This window comes from Nerophis lumbriciformis, linkage group LG20 (genome assembly GCF_033978685.3).
Source record: "Nerophis lumbriciformis linkage group LG20, RoL_Nlum_v2.1, whole genome shotgun sequence".
Taxonomy (NCBI): Eukaryota; Metazoa; Chordata; class Actinopteri; order Syngnathiformes; family Syngnathidae; genus Nerophis; species Nerophis lumbriciformis.
The window spans coordinates 11,795,694-11,803,329 of NC_084567.2; the positions used below are offsets into that span (position 1 = coordinate 11,795,694).

The window sequence follows — 7,636 nt, forward strand, 5'->3', positions numbered from 1 at the left end:
ATGGACGTAAGAACAATTTGAATGTTGGAATGGTTTGAATGTTGAAGAGTTTGAATTTCCAGGAAAACTGGAATTTGGTTTGGAACTTGGGAAAGTGTTAGTTTGAAGGTCCAGGATGAGTGGAATGTGTTGATGTTGGAATAGTTTGAATAAGTTGAAAAATGTGGGAACTGTGCAAGTTGGAAAAATGTCCCATTCATTTCAATGGGAACTTCCTGGAAATTTGGGAATTTTGGGAAAAGCGGGATTATTTTGAAAATGATTAGGAGCATTAATGTCCTGAATGAGCTGCATTGGTTGGTGTTGGAATTGTTTAAATCGGTCAAGAAATTTTGAAGTAGTAACAGTTTTTTAATTGAAAAATGGTATTACAGAATTTTGGGAAAACCGGGAATTTTCCAAGTCCTTAAACCAACTTGTTTTTTTGTCCTGACTAAGTGGAATGTTTTGACAGTGGAACGACTGAAATGGGTTGAAAAATGTGACAGGAGTCATCGCACCAAAAAAGGTTGGAAATAAGGTTAAAATAAAACGGGAATTCCTGGAAATGTGTTGAAGGTGGTTGTTTGAATTTCCAGGATGAATTAAATGTGTTGAAGGTGAAATGGTTTGAATCGGTTGAAAAATGTGAGAACTGTGGAAGTTTGAAAAATGGATAATTCATTTTGAATGGAGAAAATGTCCCTAAAAACTGGGAATTCTAGGAAATCCGGGAATATTTTTAAATTATTGAAGTAGAGAACACAATTCCTGAACAAGCGGCATATTTTGAAGTAGGAACGGTTTGAATCGGATAAGAAATGTGGGGGTTGTGGAACTTTCAAAAATGTCCCATTCTTTTCAAAGGAAATTTTGGGAAAAGCGGGAATTGTTTTTGAAAATGCTAAAACATTTGAATGTCCTGAATAATTGGTGTTGGAAATTTTCAAATCGGTTGAGAAATGTTGAAGTAGTAACAGTTTTTTAATTGAAAAATGGTATTACGGAGTTTCGGGAAAACCGGGAATTTTTCACGTCCTTAAACCAACTTGGTTTTTTGTCCTGACTAAGTGGAATGTTTTGACAGTGGAACGACTGAAATGGGTTGAAAAATGTGAAAGGAGTCATCGCACCAAAAAAGGTTGGAAATAAGGTTAGCATAAAACAGGAATTCCTGGAAATGTGTTGAAGGTGGTTGTTTGAATTTCCAGGATGAATTGAATGTGCTGAAGGTGAAATAGTTTGAATCTGTTGAAAAATGTGGGAATTGTGGAAGTTTGAAAAATGGATAATTAATTTTGAATGCAGAAAATGTCCCTAAAAACTGGGAATTCTAGGAAATCCGGGAATTTTTTTTAAATGATTGAAGTAGAGAACACAATTCCTGAACAGGATGAATATTTTGAAGTTGGAACAGTTTGAATCGGATAAAAAATGTGGGGGTTGTGGAACTTTCAAAAATGTCCCATTCTTTTCAAAGGGAATTTTGGGAAAAGCGGGAATTGTTTTTGAAAATGCTAAAACATTTGAATGTTCTGAATGGTTGGTGTTGGAAATTTTCAAATCGGTCGAGAAATGTTGATGTAGTAACAGTTTTTTAATTGAAAAATGGTATTACGGAGTTTCGGGAAAACCGGGAATTTTTCACGTTCTTAAACCAACTTGGTTTTTTGTCCTGACTAAGAGTAATATTTTGACGGTGGAACGCTTGAAATGGGTTAAAAAATGTGAAAGTAGTCATCGCACTAAAAAGGTTGGAAATAAGGTAAGAAAAACACAGGAATTCCTGGAAATGTGTTGAAAGTGTAAAATGGTTGTTTGAATTTCCAGGATGAATTGAATGTGTTGAAGGTGGAATGGTTTGATTCGGTTGAAAAATGTGTGAGTTGTAGACGTTTGAAAAATTAATAATTCATTATGAATGGGGAAAGGTCCCTAAAAACTGGGAATTCTTGGAAATCCGGGTTTTTCTTAGATTATTGAAGGAGAGCACACAATTCCTGAACAGGCTGAATATTGTGAAGTTGGAACGGTTTGAATCGGATAAAAAAATGTGGGTGTTGTGGAACTTTAAAAAATGTCCCATTCATTTTAAAGGGAATTTCGGGAAAAGCGGGAATTGTTTTTGAAAATGATAAAACATTTGAATGTTCTGAATGGTTGGTGTTGGAAATTTTCAAATCTGTCGAGAAATGTTGAAGTAGTAACTTTTTTAATTGAAAAATGGTATTACGGAATTTCGGGAAAACCGGGAATTTTTCAAGTCCTTAAACCAACCTGTTTTTTTGTCCTGACTAAGAGGAATATTTTGATGGTGGAACGCTTGAAATGGGTTGAAAAATGTGAAAAGAGTCATCGCACTAAAAAAGGTTGGAAATAAGGTAAGAAAAAAACAGGAATTCCTGGAAATTTGTTGAAGGTGTAAAATGGTTGTTTGAATTTCCAGGATTAATTGAATGTGTTGAAGGTGGAATGGTTTGATTCGGTTGAAAAATATGGGAGTTGTAGACGTTTGAAAAATGGATAATTCATTATGAATGGGGAAAGGTCCCTAAAAAATGGGAATTCTTGGAAATCCGGGGTTTTTTTAATTATTGAAGGGGAGCACACAAATCCTGAACAGGCTGAATATTTTGAAGTTGGAACGGTTTGAATCGGATAAAAAATGTGGGGGTTGTGGAACTTTCAAAAATGTGCCATTCTTTTCAAAGGGAATTTTGGGAAAAGCGGAAGTTTTTTTTGAAAATGCTAAAACATTTGAATATCCTGAATGATTGGTGTTGGAAATTTTCAAATCGGTCGAGAAATGTTGAAGTAGTAATATTTTTTTAATTGAAAAATGGTATAACGGAATTGCGGGAAAACCGGGAATTTTTCACGTCCTTAAACCAACTTGGTTTTTTGTCCTGACTAAGAGGAATGTTTTGACGGTGGAACGTTTGAAATGGGTTGAAAAATGTGGAAGGAGTCATCGCACTAAAAAAGGTTGGAAATGAGGTAAGAAAAAAACAGGAATTCCTGGAAATTTGTTGAAGGTGTAAAAATAGTTGTTTGAATTTCCAGGATTAATTGAATGTGTTGAAGGTGAAATGGTTTGATTCGGTTGAAAAATGTGGGAGTTGTAAACGTTTGAAAAATGGATAATTCATTATGAATGGGGAAAGGTCCCTAAAAACTGGGAATTCTTGGAAATCCGGGGTTTTTTTAATTATTGAAGGAGAGCACACAATTCCTGAACAGGCTGAATATTGTGAAGTTGGAACGGTTTGAATTGGATAAAAAATGTAGGGGTTGTGGAACTTTGAAAAATGTCCCATTCATTTCAAAGGGAATTTCGGGAAAAGCGGGATTTTTTTTTTTTTAATGCTAAAACATTTTAATGTTCTGTTCTGTTGGTGTTGTAAATTTTCAAATCGGTCGAGAAATGTTGAAGTAGTAACTTTTCGAATTGAAAAATGGTATTATGGAATTTCGGGAAAACCGGGAATTTTTCACATCCTTAAACCAACTTGGTTTTTGTCCTGACTAAGTGGAATATTTTGACGGTAGAATGCTTGAAATGGGTTGAAAAATGTGAAAGGAGTCATCGCACTAAAACAGGTTGGAAATAAGGTAAGGAAAAAACAGTAATTCCTGGAAATTTGTTGAAGGTGGAAAAATGGTTGTTTGAATTTCCAGGATGAATTGAATGTGTTGAAGGTGAAATGGTTTGAATCGGTTGAAAAATGTGAGAACTGTGGAAGTTTGAAAAATGGATAATTCATTTTGAATGGAGAAAATGTCCCTAAAAACTGGGAATTCTAGGAAATCCGGGAATTTTTTTAAATTATTGAAGTAGAGAACACAATTCCTGAACAGGCTGAATATTTTGAAGTTGGAACGGTTTGAATCGGATAAAAAATGTGGGGGTTTTGGAACTTTGAAAAATGTCCCATTCATTTCAAAGGGAATTTCGGGAAAAGCGGGAATTGTTTTTGAAAATGCTAAAACATTTGAATGTTCTGAATGGTTGGTGTTGGAAATTTTCAAATCGGTCGAGAAATGTTGAAGTAGTAACTTTTTTAATTGAAAAATGGTATTACGGAATTTCGGGAAAACCGGGAATTTTTCACGTCCTTAAACCAACTTGTTTTTTTGTCCTGACTAAGAGGAATATTTTGACGGTGGAACGCTTGAAATGGGTTGAAAAATGTGAAAGGAGTCATCGCACTAAAAAAGGTTGGAAATAAGGTAAGAAAAAAACAGGAATTTCTGAAAATTTGTTGAAGGTGTAAAAATGGTTGTTTGAATTTCCAGGATTAATTGAATGTGTTGAAGGTGGAATGGTTTGATTCGGTTGAAAATGTGGGAGTTGTAGACGTCTGAAAAATGGATAATTCATTATGAATGGGGAAAGGTCCCTAAAAACTGGGAATTCTTGGAAATCCGGGGTTTTTTGTAATTATTGAAGGAGAGCACACAATTCCTGAACAGGCTGAATATTTTGAAGTTGGAACGGTTTGAATCGGATAAAAAATGTGGGGGTTTTGGAACTTTGAAAAATGTCCCATTCATTTCAAAGGGAATTTCGGGAAAAGCGGGAATTGTTTTTGAAAATGCTAAAACATTTGAATGTTCTGAATGGTTGGTGTTGGAAATTTTCAAATCGGTCGAGAAATGTTGAAGTAGTAACTTTTTTAATTGAGAAATGGTATTAAGGAATTCCTGGAATTTCGGGAAAACCAAGGATTTTTCCAGTTCATAAAACATTTTTTGTCCTGATTAAGAGGAATGTTTTAACGGTGGAACGGTTGAAGTGGGTTGAAAAATGTGGAGGGAGTAGTCAACAGAAAAAAACGGGAATTCTGTGAATTCCTGGAATTTTTGGGAACTTGGCAAAATGATAGTTTGAATGTCCAGGATGAGTGGAATGTGTTGAAGGTGGAATGATTTGAATTGCTTGTAAAATGTGGAAATGGAAGTTTGAAAAATGGCAATTCTTTTTGAAGGGGAAAAATGTCCCGGAAAACGGGAAATTCTGGGAATCTTTGGAATGTGTCAAGGGAAATCCCACGAGTCCCAAATAGGCGGTGGAACGCTTGAAATGGGTTGAAAAATGTGAAAGGAGTCATCGCACTAAAAAAGGTTGGAAATAAGGTAAGAAAAAAACAGGAATTCCTGGAAATTTGTTGAAGGTGTAAAAATGGTTGTTTGAATTTCCAGGATTAATTGAATGTGTTGAAGGTGAAACGGTTTGAATCGGATGAAAAATGTGGAAGGTAGAGTGCTGCAAAATCTGGAGAAGAAGAAGAAGAATAGATGAATTTTGGTGTAGAAAACCATATGTCTGTGAATGTTTGGGAGCATTCACACAATTAAACAAGCCTTCACCCACATCATTTTAACACATTGTTAACTCATGTCTACTTATATATTAACAGAGTAGCTGTATTTTGACCATGCTCTCATGTTTAATGACAATAAAGTGTTTTATTCTAAATCTGTGATCCTTCTTTTCATGAATAGATATTGTGAGAGTCCAGTCCACCCGGAAGCCATCAAATAGTCAGGGTGGAAGACTGATTCTCCTTGGATCACAACTCTGCTCAGTTAGCACCTCCTCCAGACTGCTATACCTCTCCAGAAATGATTCCTGACCACCTGGTGTTCTCTCCAGGCAGGGGGAGGGACAAAGCAGAGGAGCGGCAGGTCAACTGGTCTAAACAGGATCCATCTATGCACAAGCTAGAGTATAGAAGTGAGTTTTAAGACAGGACTTGACTGCTTCTATTGAGCGACTGTCTCAAACTATTGGCGGTAGAACATTCCAGAGCAAGGTAAGATGGTGCTAAACCGTTTAGTTTTTTTTGTACGCACACTTGTGTTTATACATCTGTACAATATGGTAAGTACTGTTTCATCATCGTTATTGTGTGAGTGCTCCAAAACATTCACACATATGCTTTTCTACACCAACATTCATATTTATTATTCAACTTCTTCTTCTTCTCCAGACTTTGTCGCGCTCTACCTTCCACATTTTTCACCCGATTTAAATCGTTCCAACTTCAAACTGTTCAGCCTATTCAGGAATCGCGGGCTTTCCCTTGACACATTCCCAGATTTCCCAGAATTCCAGGTTTTCCGGGACATTTTTCCCCATTCAAAATGAATTGGCCATTTTTCAAACTTCCACCATTTCCACTTTTTTTTCGAACTATTCAAACCATTCCACCTTCAACATATTCCACCATTCTGGACATTCAAACTACTCTTTTTCCAAGTTCCAAACAATTCCAGGATTTTCCATCATTTCTGGTTTTCCATAGCCCTATTTTTGTCAGGCATGTCCCTGACAGTTTGACTGTGTTTTAGTTTTTCCTCTGCGTTTGTCTTAGTTTTCTGTCAGCGCTTTTATTTTGTCTTAATTTCCTGATTGTCTCCCTGAGTGCTGCTTCCCCTCAGCTGTGGCTGATTGGCACCTGGCCACACCTGGTGTCAATCAGCCAGCTGCTATTTAAACCTGCCTTCCCCTCCAGTCAGTGCTGGATTATTGTCATTGTCATTGTCATTACTACCTGTCTTAATACTTGTCAATGTAGCTCTGTCTACTTTTGTTTCACTCTGCTCATGTCCTAGTTCCTTCGTGTCACAGTAAGTGTTTTTGTTTCTTGTCCAAAGTTAGCCTCTGTGCTATTTTAGTTCATAACCAAGTTTGTTCTCCGCCTTGTGCGCGCCTTTTGTTATTACCCTTTTGTTTGTTGTTTTGCCTTAGTGTTTAATTAAATCATGTTTTCTTGCACAATGCCTTCCGCCTTCTCTGCATCTTGGGGTTCGGCACCTACAAACTCTGACAATTTTCACCCTTTTTTCTGGCGACTACTCCTTTCACATTTTTCAACGCATTTCAACCGTTCCACCGTCCAAGCATTCCTCTAATTAGGACAAAAATTCCAGATTTTCCCGAAATTCCGTAATGCCATTTTTCAATTCAACATGTTACTACTTCAACATTTCTCGGCCGATATGAAAATTCCAACACCAACAACCGACCGTCACTCATTCAGAACATTAACATTTTTTTAGCATTTAAAAAAAAAAAATCCCTTTCTTCCCTAAATTCCCACATTTCCATGAAATTCCGATTGAAATGAATTGGACATTTTTCTAAGTTTCAAACCAAATTAAGGTTTTCCTGGAAATTCAAACTCTTCAACATTTAAACCATTCCAACATTCAAACTATTCTTACATCCATACTACATTCACACGCAATTCCTTCAGGAATGACCTCTTCTAGTTCAATATTGTTATTTCTATTGGTGTTTTGTTTCAATTGTTGTGTAATAATATTTGTTGTCATTACCATCTACTTCACTAATTAGTTTTTCTTTGTAATTACTGGTATCATATTTTCATATACTGTATTTGTTATCTCTCTGTCTCCTCTTCCCCTCCTGCCCCGAACACTAAATATATCCAAACATTTCCATCTACCGCATGTACCCCTTTGGGTCGCGGGGTGCTGGAGCCTATCCCAGCTATACTCAGGCGGAAAGCAGGGTACACCCTGGACAAGTCGCCAACTCATCGCAGGGCCAACACAGATAGACAAAATTCACACTAGGGACTAAATAGTGATGCCAAACCGCTTTTTCCCAGGTGTGTGTCGTTGGAGG

General features: G+C 36.6%; 1 protein-coding gene across 1 annotated transcript in view; it reads right to left on the reverse strand.

The window, feature by feature from the left end:
- Window positions 1–7,636, reverse strand: part of LOC133619871 (uncharacterized) — a 47,514-nt gene that overhangs the window by 9,240 nt on the left and 30,638 nt on the right. The window lies entirely within an intron of this gene.